The sequence below is a fragment of the Bombus flavifrons genome, chromosome 12 (genome assembly GCF_040668555.2).
Source record: "Bombus flavifrons isolate JBK064 chromosome 12, iyBomFlav1_principal, whole genome shotgun sequence".
NCBI classification, from domain to species: domain Eukaryota; kingdom Metazoa; phylum Arthropoda; class Insecta; order Hymenoptera; family Apidae; genus Bombus; species Bombus flavifrons.
This window is the reverse complement of record NC_138453.1, coordinates 7,447,349-7,471,344: the sequence shown is the minus strand read 5'-3', so window position 1 is coordinate 7,471,344 and position 23,996 is coordinate 7,447,349. Positions and strand designations below refer to the sequence as shown.

Genomic DNA, 23,996 nt, shown 5'->3' with positions numbered 1-23,996 from the left:
TGTTCGCGCGGGAATACAAAGGTTTGAAAGTATGCGCGATCGGAAACGCGATATACGAGGCAACGGTATCGCCAGAAAAGAATCAGGTGTCGAGGGATCGAGGATTTTCGGGGAAAGCAGTTTACGTCACTCCAGTGCAGAACCATTTCAGACTTTCACGTTGGCCGGCATCAGATAAGCCAATCGGGAAACAAACTTTTCGGCAGTATCGTAGCGGCGCGCACTTCTCCGCTTTTTCTTCCAGCCAAACCAGCCAGCTTTCGTTATATCGCCGAGAGAAATCTCAAAACGACCTCGCCGTATCTCCAGTACTCCTAATAACTTCCGGTTTCTTTAATTGAATTTGATCAAGTGCCGCTCTTCTAAAACTCACCCCTATACTACTCGTAAACCTACCATTTGTACTGATCTCTCCAGCCATTCGCCATTTTATTTAACGTTATCGTGTTCTTGGAAGATATTTAACGCGTCCAAAGACGAATGTACATGTTTCAGGAAGATGATATCAAATTTTAGTAGTATATAGCGCTCATTAAAATTAGCAAGATGTTTCGAAATAATAATTTTCATCTGTTAAGTATAGCGGTAGTAAAGTAAAGCAATATATCTATTCAAATACGTGTTTGTACTGTGTTTCGAATATTTTCGTGAATAGCTGTACTAATACAGTAATACAGTATTACAATATTACAGGGATACAGTGTTTCAGTAATACAGTAATTTAGTATTATAATCATACAGGAATATAGTATTATCTACTCAGAAACGTTATATGGTAAGAAAACAACAATTGGTCGTACACAATTTTCCACGCGATTACATGGATAACAGTATGTTCCCTCTTGGAATGTTATTCTTCTAAATCTATAGAGTATCTGCTATTCTTCTGTCCGGATTCTCGTCAACTTCTTCTAGAATTCTTTCTCCTTCGAGCTCTTCCGAATTCTTCTAAAAATACGAACTGATTTCGATCGTCCACAATCTGAAAAATTACCTTTTAGTATTCCAGAATCTTTTAATTGTTAACACTGAAAACATTACTGGTCGGTTATCCGCGATAAAGATTCGAAAAAGCTTTTCTAGATGATAAAGTCTCGTATTCTGTTATAGGTTGACAGCTGGAAACATCCTAATGTCTCTAATCGAAAACCAATGCTATTTGGACTCGTGTTTATCGAGATCTTTTTACTTGTTATTTTGGCACCAACTTGCTGACGCAGCCTACATGCACAGATCTTTTTACGCAAGCATTCCAGTATATCTCATATCGTAAACGCTGATAGATCGTAAACCTTGCGTTTATAGCGATTTTCATCGTTGTCCCCATCCAGTTTTCGCGATTTTTCACTCGGTAAGAAGATTCTACTCTCCTCGAAGATCCACTCTACTTTCTTAGCCACGGAAAATTACACGGAGTTTTCCATCGTTTTCGTTCGGGACGTTTATCGAAGTCGTGGGACTAAAAGAAGTCGGAGATAAAGTCGACGATGCCTGAAGAAACTGCTATGAATACAAGCCTAAGTCAACAATTTATCACCAAGTTCGCTCTACGTTCCACTGCGAAAATACCATCGTGTCCCGTGAGAAACTATTGACCGGGATATTTGCCGCTGAAAATCGCGCGGGACGCTCCCGGAAGGATCAGCGCTTTTCAATGGTATCCGAATAAAAATTCAGCACTTTTCGTGGACGTCTCGATTCGATGGTCGCCCAAGGATGGAACGAGAGTTTCACAAACTGAAACTGCTATTTTTGGACGGTGCTTTTCGGGGACAAAAGATACTCGGTTCAGCGGCAGGATTAATGACTCGGTCGGTTCGTCACGCGTCAGGCTATCAGCTGACTAACGACGCGACACAGGAAACGTAAGAAGAGAATACATACTTACCTTTCACCTTTCGTTACCAGACTCTGACGTTCTAGAATCTCTCTAAACTATGGTTCGCGTAATTTCCGATGTAGGATTACACGGTTCTAAGAACTAGTACAGAATAGAATATAAATATCGAATTTTATTTCTACACCTTTTTTTTCACAGTAGGTCGGTCGTACGATTGTGCATTTTTTATTTCGTATTTAATGTAAATCAATTTACATGCTATTTTCATTTTTTTTCCTTTTAATTTTTATTTCTTGCCAATAGTTACGTATCAGACGTGCGTCTAGGGCAAGCAAAATCAAGTTCTGCTTTTGCACAGATTCCACAAGCGCGATATAAAAGAAGGTCGGTGGCGATATTCTTCAAAAATAAGGCGCGTCTGACGTTATTGAGATGCAGCGCGGAGGATAACTTTTTCCCGGAGAAAGGTGCGAGTTCACGGCGAGAATGTATAGAAAGAAGTTTCGTTCGGTTCCTTCGGGTCATATAAAACTTACCGCAACCACGCCCTTGAGTCTTTCACTTGGTTCGGATAAATATCCTTCCTGTTACCGGGGAAAATGAACTTTTGATCGCGCCGGAGTAATCACTCCGAAAGTGATCGCGTTTAAGAATGGTCTATTGTGTCGCAACAAAACCTCCTACTCCTCCTCTCCTCCTCTTTTTCCCACATAGAAACGTCAATTCGAACCAGAGATTAAATAAAGTTTCCATCATCCCTTAACTTAAACGGAACCGTGAAAAGTTCTTCTCCTGTCCCTTCGGATAGAAATTCAGAGCGTTGGTCTCCTCTGCTTGAGCCAACAAGAGGAGATGAGACGGAAGGTTACATAGGTTACTCATGGTTACGTAATCTCCGGCGTAAATCCGGACACGTTGCACTGAGCAGTAACTTCCGGTTTCGGTGGTGCCGCAGCCGCACACCAATTTGGACTCGTGCTACCGTGCATAAGTGATCCAACGATCGGATAAGTACACAAACTTGTCACTTATTGTGTAACTACGTTCTGTCAAGTAGTTTGTTACGATTTCCCCTTGCACGTCTCATCACGGTATCGTGTACTTTCTTCCTCGTTGATACGCCGGCACAAACCTCTCTCTTTTCGTTTCTCCCGCTTTCCATGTCCTCTTACCGTTTCGCTGCACTGGTGGAAGAAGACTCGTATCGTACAGTTACAAGGCTGCCCCTAAATCCTTCCGAGTGAACGGTGCCACCGTGAAGAACATACAGAAGCAACTTCTCTCCCTCACCGGTTCGTTCAACATGCTCGCTAAAGGGGGGCGAAAGCAGTATCTATCTACCTCTAGCTCGGTACCAGGCTGCCTGTGCAGCTTTCGAGATTTATTTATCGCGCGGCTCGGACCCTTGTCCCCTTCGACTATTCCTTATGGACCCCAGAAGCACTCCTTTCCACGGTTTTACCTCGGACGGTAGTTCGCCTACATAGCGGTTCAAGTGATAAACTCGCGAACCATTCCATCGAGTACCCATAATAGTTGGTACGAAAAATGAATGAATGGAGAATTCGCTGTGTTTCCTTTTTCTTTCTCTTCTCTTTTCTCTTTTTCTTTTTCTTTTTTTTTTCTTAAAATATTCCATTCGTAGAAAGGTTTCGAAACCTAGTGCTAAGGTTTCTGCATGACGTGTTACGATTATAAATTACAATCGACGCTTATCCAAACGTCCAGAAGGTAGAAACGAGTTTCCAGATACTTTTCCTTTACCAGTCTCCGAAGGAAAAGATCGGTGAGTACAATACGTATGAGGCCAGTATAATACATCGAATCGGGACGAAATGCCTTTTCACAAGTTCTTTTGAGCTTTCAAAGCTCGGAACAATATCTGACTTGAGATTGGGGTCGCGGGAAGTCCCTCGGGTAAGAAGTGTTATCTACGTTTCCCCAAGCCCGAAACGAGACGCCCCGTCGACCACCATTCAACCCACCTTCAACCCCTTTTGCCGACCAAGCACTTACCCCTCCATTTTAATCACTACTTCTGATAGTCTCGTCGATTGGATCAGAGACCTTCTCGTACACTTGGTGTGCCTCTTCGATTTTCAAACGCTAAGCCATTCTAGTACGATCGCTACAGCTCGACTTTTAAGATCTTTCTACCGTTTCTTTTTTATCGTTGCTTTGTTCATTAAAAACGATCTCGAGCGAGACGAATATCCGGCACTAGATGATTGTCTTACGTTTTCTCTGGGTACTGTAAAACATCAAGCGATTACAATGGCTTAAGGAAATCTGCTTGTCGTCAGAGTTAATTAAACTTCTGTACCCTGGACAATAGGTTTATTATACGTACATACAACTGTTATACTCCTCTTCGGGGAGTATTCAACGTATAACAACATTGTTACCTGCGAGTATAGCTTTCTTGGTACCCAAGACGGCGTTGTTTCATTTAAGATGGAACTTGGGACAACGATCGTGGGACGTACACTCTCTGATGAAACGTAGCAACGAAACGTATGACATTCATTAGGAAATATATAATTTAATTGAAATTATTCGCCAGTATTATTCGACCGAAGCTCATTCTGTACGTACAATACTACTATATAGATGACAGATACATTTATTCCACACGAAGACCATAAGAAAAGGATACGAGCAATTTTAAAATTGAATGATCCACTCCACGTTACTAAAGTTGTCATTTCGTCTACTGTTTTGCAAGTGTCTACAAGTATTCGAATATTTTCGTGAGCAACTGTATGTTTGAATATTTTCAATAACAATATAGAAAGTATTAAATTTTGTTAGATATTATAGAAAATATTACTCTTGTTATTTTTACGTTCCAATTATACGAACAGTTCTGTTCTTCGCTACACGTTGAATCATGTATTATCTAACTTTCATCACGATCGAATAGGGATATTGGCTGAAGAAAAAAATGTCAATTATATGAATGATGTTGACACATCGAAATACATTTAGATTTTGCAACGAGGTGAGAACATCGAAGTTCGGGAGGCGCGTTCGTTTGAGAGTTTCTGAATGTTGGATATTAATAAGCAACGATAGGAAGTTCGTTGCTCCGTTTAGGGTAAACGTATCCATAGAAGCGCTTCGCAACCGAAGCTGTGAAAAGACCCTAAAGACCGTACTCCCGACCCGCTATTAAACCCTCGATCGTTCAAGTGCTAATTATTCGCTTGAGTCTAATGATGCCAATTAAAATTTTCCTGCGATGCCTTCGACCGGCGGGGAATTTCGCCTTGTTAGTTTCCTTCTTTTCCTCGCCTGGAACAACACTTCACCCAGAAACAATTACTTCCTCGAATTTATCATTTTTCTTCCTTTCTTCTGAATCTGCCTTATCAATTTCAACCACCACCTTTTATTTTATCTGGTTCCTATAAAATCTGAGTTCGCTATTTACAGTGTCATGGGTAGTAAACTAACTAAGTAATTCTAAATATTTTTCTGTATTAATTAATAAAACAGCTCTTCATCTACATAGATCGTACTAATCTTACACTGAAATCTTGCCACACTTTATCTTAAATAAAAGGCGTAATTAACACATTAACTAATTTAAGTGATAATCATAATTGACATTTTATTTTGAATAGCATTGTATAGAGTGTAGGGTAGAATGACTGTGGAAGATAATGAAATGGTGTTGGTTATTGTTATTGAAATTCTGTAAATGTAATATCATAGTGTGTATCTAAAGGTGCGTGAATGTACCTGCTGCCACGAATATATTATGTACAGTTTAGAGGTACCAGCAGGGGAATGGTGTCGACGTGGGGTAAAGGGTACAAGGAGGTGGAAGGGGCGGATTTGGTGATGTAGCAGCCTGAGATGTAACCGCAAGCTATGCATGGAATGTTCCTGCTCAAGTCGGTAGGTAGGGGGGTGCGAAAAGGGGTGGTTTGATCCCGGGCAGTGCCATCTTAATTAATTTCCTCTCAATCTAGATTCGCGCCGTCGAAGGATGCTCGCACGATGCGCTGTACAATCGTGCATACAATATTCTCTTGTACGGTCCTGGGCATGCATTCTAATTAGAGCTCAAGCAAATGGCGGCGTAACGGATCCACTTTCCTTCCAGTTTAAGACAGTACTCATTGATCTTGCATTATTTGTCAATAGAGAATTGTCGCAACGTCGAACCAAAATAATATCGTTTCGAGCCCTGGCGCATTAAAGTTACAAGGCAATAATTAGAAATTTAGAATTTATATTTTATTTACATATTAATAAATTTAGTAGAGGAATTTGTGTCATGAAGATAGTGAATTCTTGTCATAAGGATAATGCATCCTTCTCATAAGATTTTGTGTAATTCTAAATTTCATTCCTGTAACGTGTTATACTAAGGTTTATATATGAATTGTGAACCAAAAGTTTGGAATCACAATATGTTCCATAGATCCGAAGAATTTAAAAAGGGAAGTCAATTTAGAAATCTGTCGTCTCAGGAAATTCTGTAACCAAAAATGTATCGTAGTCAGAAGAAGTTCAATTCAGATTATATTAACGATAAAATCGCAAGGAAATTCGGTATAGGTGTAACTATGAAAGTGATTTCAAACATTTGGCCAGTAGATTTATTTATTATAACATTTTTTATTCAAATTAAACACATTTGATTGTCTCACTCTTGTAACAATTTACATAGCCACATGTATATGAGAAATGGTAATTTTAACGAATTTTCAAGGATCTATTACTAACACATCTGTTAGCAAGATGCAAGAAAATCAAATTTAAAGACAATGATGTTCGAAAATTGAAATTACTGTTTGAATCGTGAAATGGAAGAAAGGGAACCATAGGAGGAAAAAGAAACAAGGAAGGTCCTTAATAAGAAACGTCTCTAAACGACCATCTTGTACAAATCGGATTGGGCCCGAATGGTTAGAACGGATGACTAGTCGGCCAATTGTCCCTCCGAAGTGGAAGTGCTGATATCCAGTCTTCAGTTGGGACGAGTACAGGTCAGATGGTCATCCGGAGATGTTATATTTTCCTGTAAGCCTGCCTGACCCTGACAATAAGAATTAATCGACAGCTCTTTTCTTCTATTCTCAAGGTTCATCGCCATTGTGCTTACGAATCTAACAAATAATTTCCTCTTAACGTTTCTCCCTTGCGATCATTCCTCGCGTCGTAAAATCTTTGATCGAACGAAATCGTAATACGTAGAACCATCGTAATTCATTGAATCCGCGATAACTTTGATCGTCACTCGACGTACATTATTTATTTCCTCTATGTGAAAATTTTACAATCTTCCACCGCTGGACTTTTATTACCTCGATAACAATTGCACCTTTCTCTCTATTTTATTTGAAAAGTGAGAGAGTGTCTTAACCACGGCAAGGGAGACGTAGCACAGTGTGAAAATTGATGTCTTTTAGTATAACGTCGTATAAAGTGTAATTCTTCGAACGAAAGAACGGACAGAGACGAATGGATGTAGGTCAGTGTCCTCGTTATTGTGACCGGTCTCGCCCCTCTATTTTTTCGATTCTCTTTTCTTGCTTTTGGCTTTTTTTAACCCCGACCCAAGTAGAACAATAACTATCACCGTCGAAAACGACAATCGTTATTTCGTTGGTTCTCGCTCCGTTTCCACTAGACAACCTTTTCCTCGTCGTCATGGTCCCATCGTTCTGCAGTTGCACCTGCTGGCATCGCGTATTAACTAACTTTATTTCGCGGAATACGGTCGCAATACTCCGATATAACGAATATTTAGCGGTAGACGATAAAAAATCGTGCCATATATTCGTGTCTATCACTTCTGACCGGAGAAAAAAAAAAAAAAAAACGAAAATGTGAAGAGAAAACACGAGGGGGGACGAATGTAAATGTTTTCGCAAATTAATCGCAAATACGAGGTGTTGATTGTTTTTAAAGTACATTGTGTTTACTGAATACCGATTGTTTAACAAACAAATGCAGAAGCATTCAATATTATTCGGGACTTATGGAGTCCAGAAAATTATTATTTGTACCGGTTTCGGTTGTTTATATCCGACCATTGTTCGATCCGTTAATTATTCAGAATATCGTGAATTTATTATGTACACGGTACACGATATTGTTATAACTTTATGACGGGAAAATAGGAGTAGAGAGAGTTCGTTGCTCTCATACGTTTTAGAGATAGTAAGCTATTGAGTTAACTATCCTCGCCCATGGGATCAAGCAGCGGCACGTTAGGGGAAGTTATAAGTCTTTAAACTTTAATTTTAAGTTGAACTCCCCGGCGGAAAGTTAGTTTAGTTCCAGCTTACTTATACTTTTGCGGCCGAGTTTTGAAACCTTAAGAACCTTCAAGATTTTACAATAAACTTCGAATGGTTTATACCCACAGCACTGAGAACGCAAAAGTACAGTGAAACATATGTAGCGCACTTTACGTTTGCTTTTACAACGCTTACTTGTGTCGTGTTATGTTTCGTTCTGCCTTCGTTTTATAAACGAAAATTCGTTTTAAATATCATAGCGAAGATTACGAGTCGAGTTATTCTAAATGAAAATTCTATGGTGTTCAATTAGATAATTAATTTGGAATTATTAGGTAATTAATAAATTGATAAACGTACAGCTTCTAAAGAGTATTTAATATTTCTTCGTCAAATCGATCCTGATTAATTAAGCTAATCATTTATTCAAGCTGATTATCGTATTTATCACATCGATTGTTGATCGGCCATTGAAACTATTATTATATTAACTTTCGACAAAATCTGCTTGTAAAATATTCGAATTCAGAGACTCGTTAATAGAGCGCGGACATTCGTACGAGCTCGTATTTCTACGGAGTAAATAAATAAATTTATGAATACGATCAAGTATTGTAAATGGTAGCTGGTATTTAAATTTATACGAATCATACATATGCGAATCATTATATAGTATTTTTGCACGAATATCCTCAGTTAGTTCTATCGTTTGTCTTTTAAACGATACCATTCAATAATTCGTCATTGATAAACTTTCGCAAAATCAACAAACAACAGCCCTGTTCGATATTTATTTCTTTTAATTTTTTTTTACGGCGCGTTTATAACCGAGCTTTATTTCACACATTTGATTCTTTTAACTTGTAGATTGTGCTCCTACATTTCAGCCGGGAAACTAGGAAATGATACGTGCAATTGATAGTTAATAATCTTCCATAATATTGGTTTCTTCAAATTGAATTCTTCAAATTCAAAATTGAATACTTCTTTCGATATAAATAATATTAGATAAAAAGATTAGTGTAGGGTGATGTATGTGGTATCTCCGCCACTGTTACCACCCCGTGGCCGATAAGGGTGGTGGACACGGCATGGTGGGGCGCGGGGGTGACGATTCCGCTTTGGCCCGAGTCGCGGCGACGCTAGCGCCGCGCCGGAGGCTCCAGTCCGAGCCCAGCATCACTCGTGGTGGTTTCGCGCGCGCATCCCCCGCCAAGGTGCGACTACTTTTCGAGGAAAGGGAAAGAGATTCCGTCCTGGCGATTCCGCCACGCTTCCAACCCCTTTTTCACGCGACACCCCGAAACACGCCGCGAAACAATCGACCGACTGTGTCATCAAAAAGACGAGCAAAATACGAGAAGAAAAGAAAAGAAGAGGGAAAGAAATCGCAGCGCATCGTTTCCGACGTGCTATGATCACCAGACGAAAGAAGGATCCAGCGAACGTGAGCCGACACCGTGAAGCAGCACGATCGTCGAACATGTGAAAAAAATGGGAAAATCAGCGGCAAAAGGATACGAATCCTCGAGGAGGAATATAAAGTCAAAACTACGGGAGAAAATATTTGCGTTTTCGAGGGAATCAACGAAACGTGTTGAAGAAAAAACGCGAGTGATTGTTTTCGAGACTCGAATGCGGTCAATTGCCACGACTTTGTAAACACAAGTATCAACGCGGGTTTTGTTTATCCCTCGTTCATTGGTGAGTCTTCTAGCCATTCGTGTTCAGTGGCCTGGAATCGAGAAATCTCTGGAATCTTCGTGTTTATTCGCGTTCACGTTCCGTAAAGTAGCGCCTAGTAAGTGGAAACAGTCGCTGAGATACAGACAAAGAGAGCCAGAGGACAAGGGACATTGGCGAAAATCGTTCCACAGGACGCACATCCTCGTGCGTGATTTTACTCGTCGTTTCTCCAAGTGTGTGCGCGTTTCTTATCGAACTGTTCGTCTTAATGGAAGCCAGTATGATCTTAGCCGCGTAGTTGGACGGACCTACGAATCGTTGGTCGTTGAATATTCACCGTGGACGAGGCTGGACGATCCACGAGCGGAAAGTTCTCGCCTCGCATCGTCGCTTATAATCACGTTATGAATGCACGACACGCCGTTCCGGCTTCGTAGCGGCGCATCATGCTCGGCTGCTTGAATGTGCCAGTGCAAGTGCGAGATCCGCGGTATCGATCCGTTGATCGCCGATAAATAAATCGGGCCCCGTGTTTCGCGTAACGTGTTCCGCGGAAGGTGATAAAGGGGAGAAACATATAGAGGAAGGAGAGAAATTTTGCGTCAGAGTGAGAGAGCAAAAGTATCGAGGGAAGAAAAGAGGAACGAAATTAAAGTGCGCGCGGGTTGGTTACTGGGGCGCGAATGATTTGTAGGTCGGATATTTCGAAAATTGCGATCGCCAGCTGTCGGAGGAAATGTTTCACCGAATGATGGCTAGATCGGTAGATCGATCAGTAATCGAAAGTTTTCCTTCCTTGTAAGCCCCTACTACCCTGTACTTTCTTCCCTTTTGTGTCTCCACCAGTTTCTACCTTAAGCTTTCTGCGAATTGCGAGCGTAATTACAAGTGCCGCGGCTGAGAAATATTACAGTTTCATCTTTCCATGGAATAAGAATAACAGTGTCGCTGCAAATCCCTTCGAGGTTGCTCGATCGAATATTCTTCGCGTAATCGTATGTCGTTATTCGTTCGGTCACGCGATAGGATGGCTAGTAGCTGGTGAAGCTCGAAAAATTTATCCTGAAAACTTGTGAAAGTGCGTGCGTATTATTATTAGAACGGTTTTCTACCAAGTGACGAACGTACATAGAGAAAGGTGTTGGAGGGCCGACCGAGGATTTCGGAGTGTGTAACCACGGAGTTTCTGTCGTTCCACGAGTTCCATTCGCAATCGTGACGCTTGATTTCGTAGCATTGTCCGGCTCCCTGCACGCGGTTCAGTGCATCAAAGGCGAGGATCGCTTTCGTGTACACGGCAACGAAACAACAAAGGAAATACGATTTATTTAGAGGTGAGCTTCCAATCACAATGCGATCTTCTTTCCCTACTTTCTTTTTTTAATCACGTACATATCGGGGGGAATTATCCTTTTTACAATTTTCATTGAAATTTGATAAAACACTATCCGATATTCTGCTAACTTTATACGCTGAATTTCGTGGCAGTGTCAACGGCTAGATTTCAGGTCACGTGAAACGAACTTCCGACATTGTCTCGTAGCTGCGCACTTCGTTTCGGTGCGTCTGTTCGCGATGCAGCAAGTTTTGTTAGTCGAATCTTCCGAGAGCAAGTGTTCTAACTAGGTTGAATTAGGGTTTAATAACTTGCGAGCACGAGCTTGGTGGCCGGGCGAGGATTTAACTGAAAGAGTAATTAAAACGCGTCCTCGAGTTTCATCTAGATTAACGCGTAAAAATATTATAGAACGATGAGGAGTAGTTTCAGCTGAGGTAGAATATTCGAGGGAGAAATATTGTTTCGAATGTAATAGATTTCGATGATCGAGGGAAGTCGAGTGGTAGGGAGAGGAACAAACTTCTCTGAGATCTTTATTAAAATTTCAGTCGGTCTTCTTTCCCGATAAAGTTTACCGATACTCTAACTGGCATTAGGTCCTCGAAGGTTGCTTTTCACGGGACGTTATTAGTTTTCTCAGACAATGCCCCGTTAAATTTATTCCCACCACGCCGCGGGTTCGGATACTTTGATACTTTAATCATCTTTCCTCGCATGCACCATCACGATTTATAAGTTCTAATCTCCGTAAGTGAGAATGAAACGAAAAGGACATTAAACTTTGCCCTTTCGCCTCGCTAGACTTTAATCTAGGTTTAACAAAGGCAAACGATATTTAAAAGAGGATAAAAGACACGGGGATAGGATATCGTTGTGTGATATATCCCATGTTAAACAAAAGTATAGAATGAACAGGGAAAGCTGTTGGTGAAACGTTTGACAAATATTTACGAACCGTTCGCATGAGGAAATCGCGTCGACATCATCTACAAAATTTATCGAAACAGTAACTTCGTGCTTGGCCAAGAATGCAGAGAGCGTGCTACCGAGTGTCTCTGTCGTAAAATGTTTACGATATTTCACGAACGTGGACCGACGTTCGAATCGAACGACTAAACAGCAGATAATTTTGTTATCCAATCGATTCGAAAGATTTCTGTCCTGTTAAACGACAATAGAATATTTGAAACTTCGTTCGAATGCAATCATAGATAGTTTTAATGGGCAATTTGTCTTCTTTTTACCGCGTCGAGTAATTGCCTCGCAAGAATTTAATGGCATTTCCAGCTTACTTCTTCTATAAAATCGTAACGAATGGTCAAGAGAAAGGTTAATCCCTCGAATCGAAATCGTGGATTAATTTCTCATGAAAGAACGTTGACTTTGCGACTGGGAAATAGTCCATGCAGCGTACTTAATCCGTCCTCGTTGCTCGCTTATTATCACTGTTACGCGAAAAATTCATGGAAATAAACGCGCGTGCTCGATTAAGCGAATCCAATCAAATTCAATACCGTCCTGCGAGAAATCTGATCATTTTTTAATATCATTCCATTCGCCGCATTTCGCCCGTTCCCCAATGGCAACAGCAGCAGGCGGTGCCGCTTACACGCACTGTCAAGCGATATTTTTCGAAAACAACTGCCGCTGCTACGGTAAACAGGATTTTAGTTTCAATTTATTTAATAATCCCTTCGAAAACACAATTACTCGTTCGCGTTTCCGCTATATTTCTCGGATAATTTTCGAAACAGTCGTTCGATCGCCACAGTGAAGTGGAAATAAATTTCCTAACTGATAATGAATACCGACAAATAATCCCTTTTACATGGAATTATTCTTGTTACGCGGACTATTCGAGTGGAATTCGGTACTCGTTTGAAGGAATACTCAATGCCCTATTAAAACTACTAAGCCACACGTTCCACCAGCTTTTCGTCCATTACGCGTTTATTGCTTTTCTAACACTATACACCGTCTTATACTATTCTCGCACTACGTACACTACCATCCATAAGTATTCGTATGCTTTCATGTTATCGCAATTACTTGAAATAAAACTGTTTGATCTGATTTTGACATCTAATCTTATTTAATATAATTGCTAGATATCAATGAAAAGAGTAGTTAATATTAATTAGTAGAAATAAAAAGAACAATGATTGAACAATGAATGAACATTGATCCTGCAATAGATATCTCAGTTCACTGATTTTAAGTATCTCCAAATTACATTTATTCAGATTGAAATAAATATTTCTATAAATTTACATAGATTTTGTAAAGTTTTAATTCATTCATTATAAACATAGAGCTAGATGCACTCATCTTAAATTAAAATTTAATACATTTGATCGCAGTAGGAAGTAAAAATTTAATAGCAGAGGAAATTTGTAAATAAGACAAATATATACATTTTTTTGATCAAATTCCACCAAGTGTCCAGATCCTTATGGAAAGTTGGTAGTGTATGTATAGTCGGGAGATTTCTCAAAAAGATGGAAAAACAAAAATGTTATCGAAATTCTGACAGTCGATGTAAAACGAAATTGCTCGCTTTTCGAAAATCGAAGCTTCGAAACGAGCAGAATTGACGCGTGTGGGTGGTTGGGGGACGGAGAATCGAGTATAATGGGTGAATCTAGCGCGAAACTCAAATGATTGATGGAAGAACGAAGGGGCGTGCAACGTGAACAGGGCGCGAGGAAACAGTTCGACGAACAAAAGGGTTGAGAGGAAGTAGTTATGCTTGTGTACCGAGCATGGTCGACACCTGGGATGCTCGAACGCAGTTAACTCGAATGCTTCTCGTAATAGCGATAGTACTGGAAGTCATCAATCGAATATTCCCGTTTAGTGACTTCTCCTGTCTTTCCTGCTGACAGGTATTTGTCATACGTTCGACTTGTCTCGAGAAATTTCTAGCTTATTCCATCGCTGTCAGCGTCGAGTTTCTTCCTCTGTATTTTTCATGAAATTCGGGATTAAAGCTGCTATTTAGTACTAATGCAACGGAAAATGTAATTAGAATCTCTAAAAGATGAATATATCTCTCTGCAAAAGCGTAATGTCAGTCTAATTTAGAAAGCTTTTACCACTTGAACTATCAAAGGAGACAAGGCTACTAATTTGTAGCTTTTCATAGGAATTTTATAGATTTGCAACAGGGTATTTTTGAGGGCTTGTGAAATGTAAATTCGTTTTGGTAAAATATGAATATGAATACAAGCTTGTTCTCATCAGTTTATACATCGCGTACTGGAGCAATTAGAGGAACATTTTCTATGTCATTTTCACTTTTATGCCAATTGCTTATGTTTCTGTTTTTTTTTTTTTTTTTTTTTTTGCTTTTTCTTGATGATTTTCTTGAAGTCAATTTTTATTATACCGTCATATGGACGAATGTAGGAAGTTGTCCGTAATGGTCTACAGCATTGTATAATATAAAAAGGAAAACAAGCTTTTATTTATATACTTCATGAATACTCAAGTCACTTAATCTACAAATCTCCAGAAATTTATTGTTATATTTTTTCATATATCCTGCCATTTTCATTTGTCCGATACAAGCTTCATAGTTCTATTGTTCAGTGGTTCGAATGTTAATCCGAATTTACAGTTTTTATATCGCTGCCATTTGCGTGATAGAGACACATATCACCGAGAGAATGCTGGAAAATCCAAATCATGGTCGTGTTCCATAAAAGTTTGTCGCATTCTCACGAATTTATTTTTCTTCCCAATTCCCGAGAAACGTTCTTAAAAGTTTTCACTCGTGATCTTGATATATTCCCGCGTTAAATTCGAATCGTACCGCGTTTTCAGCGCGCGTCTGACTTGGCAATTATTCTATTTCGAGATCCAGTCGCGGCCGCATCAGATAAAGCGTATCTTCGCTAGTGATCTAGAAACGAACCAACGATATCAACGTGGAATAATTTTCCCACGTAATAAATTCATGATATCGCGGCTATTTGTATCAATAACGATGCGTCATAATATATCACGGATCGCAATCCTCCGTTAGGACATCGCTGATAAGGCATCTTACGCTACATTCCAATAGTGTGCACCTTTACACCCAGTTTCAATTAACTTTGCATACCGATTGAATTATTGCCTATAATATCTAGAATTCGAATGTTTATGCAAATTCAAGCTTGTCCGGATATAAAATATAAAAAAATACAACCCAGAGAGAAATTTATTTTATTCTTCGTGTATTGTAACAGATGCTTTGGATATTTTGTATATCTTGTATATTATGAGAATTTTAAACACTAGTATGTTAACAAATTAAAGTATATTTCTAAATTTTTGTTTTGTAATCGATATTATAAAACATGATCTATATATTGATTTATTGTCGAGTGAAAATTAACTGGTTCTATAAGAAGTTTCGTCATGAAGTATGTAACACAAAGATTCTTAACTTTTTAAGAAAATGTTGGCGCATACAATTGAAACAATGAAACATATACAGGATGATTGGTAACTGGTGGTACAAGCGGAAAGGAGGTGATTCTACGCGAAAAAAGAAGTCGAAAATATAGAATAAAAATTTTTCGTTTAAGACTTTGTTTTCGAGAAAATCGACTTTGAATTTTCGCCCGGTACGCGTGCAGTACGTTATAACGGATCTCACTGTAGATCGTTGTCTCCATGGAAAAATTAAAAAAAAAAAAATTAAAAAAAAAATTTTTATTCTATATTTTCGACTTCTATATTCGCGTAGAATCACCCCCTTTCCACTTGTACCACCAGTTACCAACCACCCTGTATATCTCTTATGTTTTTCTGTAATTTAAAAAATTGTCTTGCTATAGAAAAATATAATTATATCAACGATGGACGAAAGAATGTGGCGTTAAAAATACCAGAATATTATTTTGTTTTCTTGGAGGAAGATAAAAATATGGACAAGGCTTTTTTAACATGAGCTTTCAGTTAGCCATGAAATATTGAAATTCTCTACATATTCCAACTCCCTTTTAAACTCTGCTTAAAATAATATTACTCATTCTTTTATTAATATTAATTTGTACATATATATTTTTGTAAAATATATTCAAAAATATTATATATACAATATTTGTTAATATCTTTAATTTATATTCTCCGTATTATGAATACTTTTTCATATTCATAATATCAAATATTTGTAATTATACACTGCAATACTAGTAAGTGATACGAAATTTAATATACTTCAATTTAATTAATTGAAAGATAAATGGTGCAAATAAACACAATAGTATGCAAAAGCTCTTTCCATCTACCGTATATGATGAATTATCGATGTTGAAGTAAAAAAATACAGAATAATCGTATGAGAATACTACTAAACGATACGCAATTTATTCACACCCAATAGTATGCAAATCATTTTTTCACCCACCGAATATAACAAATTCTCGTTGAAATAGAAAAGACAATCTTCCGATTCAAACGTGATTGGTATTTAACACGTGTAAAAAATCAGCGGATATCGAGGGTGAAAAAGCCACGGAATCGTTGTCGGAATATGTAATCCCGTTTCCGTTCAATATTCAAGAAGCCGGCTGCACCACAAACGGGTCAAACTAATCACTCATGGGCTCACGCGGCCATAACGATTCTATACGTTTCAGAGCGAAGGCCGATTAGCAGATTTGTCATGCGACCAGGATATTCGGGGCCTCACGAATACCCCATTAGTGATCTCGGCCAGACAATAGCCCTTATGCAAAGACGGAGGCAGACTCTGCTAAGTGAACGCCGGCCTCTGATCAATGGGAATCCTATATTTCGCGGGGTGGAAACAGTACGTCATCCTGTGCAACTCTGTCCGTGACATCGTCCTTTTCACTGTGAAATGGATTAATGCACGACACGCGGGACTGATGTTACCGCGCTTGCAACAAGGGCCACGTTACAACGTGTACTATTAACGGAGCGGCACTAGACGCCACGAATTTATGGCTGTCTCGAAAAATGTTGTCGAGAGTCGTTGGTTAATTGTTCAAGGCTCGCGCGAGTGCACCTGGAATTATTTAAAACGGCCTGTTACACCCTTGTTAACGAGATTCAAGTGACACCGTTGTCGTTTTGCCGGCTTACATTTTATTATTGCGAAACTATGAGCTTGTAAACAGTTGTAGGACGATGTTTTATGAGACTGGTTAGAAGTGTGGTATGGTTACAGTGGCTACAGAAAGTATTTACGATCGCCATTGTATTTATTATTACGCTTACACGCTGATTAGTTAGGCCCAGTCAGTGGGTAATACTTTCATACGACTAGAAAGATTTGATACTATAAAAACGCCCTGTTACACCTTCGTTAACGAGATTCATGCGTGATGATAGCCATCGTCGTTTCAGCGGTTTGTATTTTATTATCGCGCAGCTATGAATTTGTAAACGGTCGTAGGACGATGTTTTATGAGACTGGTTAAGAGTGTGGTGTAGTTACAGTGTCTACAAAAAGTATTTATATGGCGTTGTATTTATTATTGCATTTACAGTCACAAACAAAAGTATTGGCACAGCTTGGTTTGAATCATATAGCTACAAATAAATCAAATAAAGAACATGATATATGTTCGGTTAATTTTTATATGAATAGTAGTTGTGGGATTCATATTTTTACAAGACTCTACATATTGCGTTTGAATTGTTTACGTAACAAGGACTAATGATAAAATGTAGAGTAACAGGTATTTTTGTTGAAACAGAATATTGGCACATTTGTAATTCTGTAGTACAACATGTAGTGAAATATTTTCCATGTCGTCCTTTACTTTTTATTATTGTCTTTAAAAAGTGTCCCAAAAAAGTTATTTCTTCTGCAACATAATCCAAAGCAAACTTTAATCTTTCCTTCTGATTAATTTTACTTATTGTTGCCTTTGCCCTTGCAACTTGGGATTGGTATCATCTGGTATCTTTCAATACTTGGCTTATAGGATGAACATCTTTATTAAGACCTTCGTTAATTGTTTGCCGAGATCTCTGAGGAAGAGGTAATGGGATCATTTTCCACAATATTAATAATATTCCTTTTTTTTTTTTTGCTTGGTCGACTTCTCTGAACAATCAGATTACGAAGCAATTATTACATTATCTGTGTTAAAATCGTTTAATTACACTTTTAATGACGAAACGACTTCTTTCCATTATATTCTCATTTACTTCTTTTACAAAATTTATTATTATTCTTTGCTATTAGTATTATTATTTACTTTGTACATCATAATGTTTTCTTTTAGAAATACGTAACTGAATAGAAAACAAATGAATGTCATTCAAACGCATTGAGCTCGCAGGTACGAAAGAATATACCAACATTCTAAAAATTCCTAGGATAAGTTTAACCGATATTTTTGCTTCGATGAAAACAACTGTTATTGTACATTTCATTATTACTCGTTGTTATGTAAACAATTAAATCGCAATATGTATAACCTTCCGAAAATATAAACCGCATAATTACTATTTATATAAAAATTAACCGAATATTGTGTTCTTTGTTCGATTTATTTATAGCTATATAATTAAAGCCAAACTGTGCCAATACTTTTGTTCGTGACCGTATACATCGATTGGTTAGGTGTAATCATTCACTAATACTTTCAAACGACTAGAAAAAATTGGTACTATGAAAATAAAACGTAGAACGTAGTAAATAAAACGTAGTAGGTGATTGTTTAGGTTTGTTAATTCTTAAGATAACTCACAAGGGTTAGTATGTAATACGTTCATCGTGGATCCGATTTTCAAGTTTTTAAAATACAGTACCTTTCTTCATAAAACTTGATGTATCAGAAGTAACAAGGGAGAAACGTTATAGTGAAATCCAAGTCCAAGTCTGTTGATCCGATCATGATTAATGATACTTAGTGGTTAAAAGGGCGTATTTTAATATGGCATAGTTGGAAAGGGGAACAATCAATTTAGCTCAAAGATATAAAACTTTCGGGTGATAAATCCATCAAGTTTCGTAAAAAAAAAGAACGCTAACGACACACATAATCTAATAACCAATATTTTAAACATCTATATTTTTCCAGAGAATTTAATTCCATTGATTTAATATCTTCGATGTCAATATTTTTCAAGAGAATTCCACAGACAAGCCCATTGACAGTTTTCATTAATCTATATATAATTAACGAGATAATAGATTTTAAAATTGCTTTCATATAAAATCAGAAAATCTGACTTATCGTATCTTTCTCCTGCGTCCTCGTACGTAAAATATTGTGTGTAAAATATTCTTCCACAATTTCGTACCTTTGGTCACCTAAAGATTATAATCTAAAGCTATGTACTTATTTGCCATTTTATATGCACGTCGTATACAGTGAACTTTGTTTTTAGCATGCTGCGTTAATTTTTACATCTTACGCACTTCTAGCATCTTAGAAAGTAGTACACGTCAAAGGCTAAACCTTAAGTCACGTTTATCCCAACTTCTTACGAGAATCAGTTATATGGCCCGTAAAAAGACGAACAGCGAACAATAAAAAGGAATTCTGCTCTTCTTTTGTAATGTCCGCACGTTTTCGATGTCTTATCGTCTTATCACTGACGAAATCGTCGAGGTTAGATCACGTGTCGGCACGCACATCGACTGTAGCATATTTACTAATCCGTAATATTCGGTGTTACGATGGAAAAATGCCGCTAATGGTTATCGGCTCTGATATACGGCGTAAGAGTATAATAAACCAGATATATTTGACAGGGTTACGAGCGCGCGAGGGAAGCATGGAAAATGTGTTGCATTGCGCTTTTGCTACATACGCCGGCCATAGTTGCCTATATATCGTGTAAGAAATCGCGCGACTTACGCGATATAATCCTTCGACACGCGGCAAATATCGACTAATTTAACGAATTTCACGAACGCGGTGGACGCTGAATCCCAAAACAATGAAATTTCCACGAGATTTTTCGTGGTACACGCTGTAAATACATCAGCAGCGGAGTGCGTGCGTGTCCAAAATCCGTTCGAAATAGTAGCGGCGATAAATTGAACAGAACATTGCTGCGGTTGATAGAAAAAGGTTTAAATTATCGTTTCTGTCCGCTTTCACTCTGGGGTGAAAGCTTTCCATCAACATTTGACGGTAATTGAATGTTTTAAACGAATAATATAGTGTGGTGGAAAAAATAAAACGTAAATGTTGGCTTTTAAAAAAGAATGGGAGATATAAAATGGTAAAAGATATAAGTGGTTATAGTAGTCAGTTCGAACATTATTTAAATAAAACGTTTAAAAAGTGAATTCCACAGTGAATTTTTATGTGAAAAATACATAGTCACATAATTAATTGATATGAAATTTTATCGACATTGTTTGAACATATTTTAAAAATGTTGTATGTTACTTTATTTGTGCGGGCGAATTATTTTTTTTTTTTTTTCGAATTATATTTCATTATTCAGATGTCAAATAATTTTGTACGTTGTACTTACTGAAACAATTTCTAGAATAAATTTTGATTTTATTATTTAAACATTGTCAACTGTACTACAAATGAATCTTTTCTCAGTCCTCGATATCCAAGTTAAAAATATATTATTCACAAGCAATTGAAATCAAAACGGTTGGGTGGGAAAATACCGTTACGCTGTAAAATAACTCGGTTTCATTATTTGTGATTGAAACATATTCAAAGTTCAACATTGAAAATTTAGATTAGTAGCGAAATACAAATTCGTTGTTATTTTTCTCAAAAGGGGAAATTTAAACTGCCCTATTCATAACTCAGGTATGTTCGATATTAAACAATACGGAAATTTTAAATTTCTACTACAAACTAAATTGTGTTTATTGTTTTATCCGGTAGAGTTAACTAAGACTGCAAATTATTTGAAAATAATTCATTTGGTCTGTTAACAATATAATAAAGTACAGTTTTATCTTTTTAGACAATAAGTAATATTAGATTGTCCGAAAAGTTTCTTTCGTTTTATAAGGAAATAATAGACGCACAATGTTTTTTTGTTTTATATTAGTTTATTGAATTATGCACGAACGTAATAGTAAAAATATAACGAAATGGATCATACCTAATTCAATAAAATAATATGAAACAGAAATTGTTGTTCATCTATTATCACCTTATGAAACGAAAGAAACTTTTTGGACAACCTAATACTATAGCTTTAAAAGTAGAAATAAATTATTCTAGCCCTTAGAATCGTTTCCCGATAAAAACTCATTTTTTATCTTTCTTTCTTTTCCACAAACATCGTCTGGCATTTCATCTTCTCAATTATTAGAGTTGACAGAAGAATTCTACGGTTTACATTTCTTCACGCACGCTTTGATCTTTGTTTACTAACTATATCGTCGTCCTGTGTAAGCACATAGGAGGAACGCGAAGTTTTACAAGCATAATTAACTTCGTGCGAAGCAAACGCTAGTTGCAAGTCACCGAGGAAACAAGGTTGTACCTTTAAAAATTCGTGGTCGAAAATAAACGCCGATTCACGGGGTGATCATTAATCCACGCTTTTGAGGATGCTTTTCAATTGGTCGGCATTGTTGCACGCGAGAACGTTCTAGATTCGTTACAGCTCGTATCGAGCTGTAACGTGCCAATTAAACGTCCGGTTTCCTTGTCTATTACAAAATTTGAATTTCACTTGAACTCATCTTCCTGTGGTTCGCAATAAATATTCATAATATCGATTGCTCGTAAGTTACATGGGAAGTATTCATAGCAACACGAGCAATATTGAGTTCTTTTGAATATCGATCGATGCGACGCGATGCGATGCGATGCGATGAACGAACGATATGTCACGTTGACAATTGGACTGATTAATTTCCATTAACGTTGCATTAATTCGTGTAATTTCGTCTCTGAGTGTTGGTGAATTTAAAAATTCACAGGATACACATGTTGATATAGAGACATTATATATACGGTGGACTTCATACAAATACGATGGCATGATGCAATGATGCAAAGTAGGATCCGTGTTGATTTTCAGCTTTTGCAACGAGGGATCGCGTGTTTGCACGATCCCAAGCACGCACCCACGCACGCAATACGTCCGTTTGACACCAGCCCAAAGTGATTTACATTGTAGGTACAGCATGGAAATACAAGCAATGTATATAGCATGATATCGCGATAGCGATATTATACGGCGACATCTCATAAATATGATGACGCGTTCATGAGATACAGTCAAGAATTAGTGTCGATTGGCAAATAATTTAACGCTTTCAGCTCAAGTTTGTTTGCCTGATAATGTTCTTTTCGTGAGGCAAGTTTCTACTGAAAACTCACGTCTTGCGTTTATATATCTCTTCTTTATTATCTCGGAGTGAACTTTGAATCACATTATCGTAGGAAGAATGTCGCAATCTATCAAACTTATGGGATTTCTAGTTTGTGTCGATTGGTGCGATAGAATCGTTCGCAGTAGCAATCCTCTTATTGTTCTAACTGAATGAACCTCTCAGACGACTTCACCTTTTCATTAGTTTCTTAATTTCACAGAATTAATATTCAGCTTTCAACAGATTCCGAGGTAAAGTGAAAAAAACTAGCGATTGTAAAAAAATCTGCATCGTTATTTCTTTGCACTTTTCGATTCATGAAATTAACCAATTTATGGAATTGACCTTCTGAACTGACAATTTTCTACTTATAACACAACTAGAATGTCCCATAATAATCATACACTATAATTATAGGCATAATAAACACATAAATAAGCAATTAAACAAAAGATTTTTCGAGATATTTTTCACGTGTCATCATCGAAAATTAGTCCATTGCAATCTTCAGTCACGAAACACTGAGGGGAATAACGACAAAACAGCGACATTCGATTTATAAATGATTTTATTTGGCCGAATAACCGGCTATACAAACGGAACAATAAACGAAACGCGCATTAGCAACAGGATAGACTTCACTTCCGCAAATTACCCCGCGTACCGTGCTCGTCGCAAATCCATCCCGATAATGGCGTCGATTGTTCCCATTTAAACAGCAATCTGCATTAAGTTCGTTGGAAGGGTGGGTGTTTCGATGCGCGGATTACGCTGTTTAAACCAGCGGCACCGTGAAATTACGAGGAAAAACGTTTTCAGGCTTGTCTTACGTATCGCCTGCTACCCTCGTATACGAATCGCAAACGAACAACCATAGAACCAGATACATTCAGAGGGATGGTAACATCGAGGGACGATTACCCTGAAAACGAACACGCCGAGAATCGACACCGACGTGTATTTTTCTGTCTGCCTGTGGAGAAGTTCACGGAAGCATGGTTCGGTTGCACGTGGTTTGTCGGAAACGCGCTGTAACCTGACTCTCGAATTTCAGCTCTTGATTCTTTTATTCGATTCAAGCCGGCGTGCTGCAGTCTTTACCGACTCGTTTGTACGTCCTACGTAGTGTACTCGTTTCTTTCTTTCTTCCTTGGAAAAGTGAGGGGGTGAAAGAGAGAGAGAGAGAAATAGGGGTGTTTGTTGAATAAGGGCTGAGACTTAACGTTACGTTAGTTTAGAAGCTATTGTCGGTAGGGAGTTGCACATGAGCGTAGCGGAGTCGTGACTTGTGCTCTTTCGCTACTTGAAAGCGGTAATACAAGGGGTGGTTACGGTTTCTGACTCGGCTGCGAGAGGTACGTGTATGAATATTTTACAAAAATGCACGCTTCAAAGAACCCAGTCATCCCCTATTCACGGTTGCTCGAATCTCCAGTGCCGCACGGCACATGCTACTACAACCGAGCTGTTTCCTTGTTTTAAAACAACTATTGTGTGTTCTTTTTGAGCGTTTTAATCGTCCCTGGTCGGGTTCGATGCGTGTATCGTTCTTGCGGTTCGAACGAAGGTTACACGATGTTCCAGGAGGGT

At 38.1% G+C, this 23,996-nt stretch overlaps 2 protein-coding genes across 5 annotated transcripts in view; one reads left to right on the top strand and one right to left on the bottom strand.

Moving 5' to 3' along the window:
- Positions 1-23,996, bottom strand: part of LOC138185385 (neuroendocrine convertase 1) — a 162,438-nt gene that overhangs the window by 119,360 nt on the left and 19,082 nt on the right. The window lies entirely within an intron of this gene.
- Positions 9,262-23,996, top strand: part of LOC138185391 (zwei Ig domain protein zig-8) — a 293,791-nt gene continuing 279,056 nt past the window's right edge. For 3 of the 4 annotated variants that reach the window (XR_011174602.1, XR_011174601.1, XM_069124275.1), the window contains exon 1: positions 9,262-11,117. The gene's annotated coding sequence lies outside the window, so the exon portion shown is untranslated. The remainder of the gene's footprint in view (positions 11,118-23,996) is intronic. The other variant, XM_069124276.1, reaches the window with a different exon arrangement.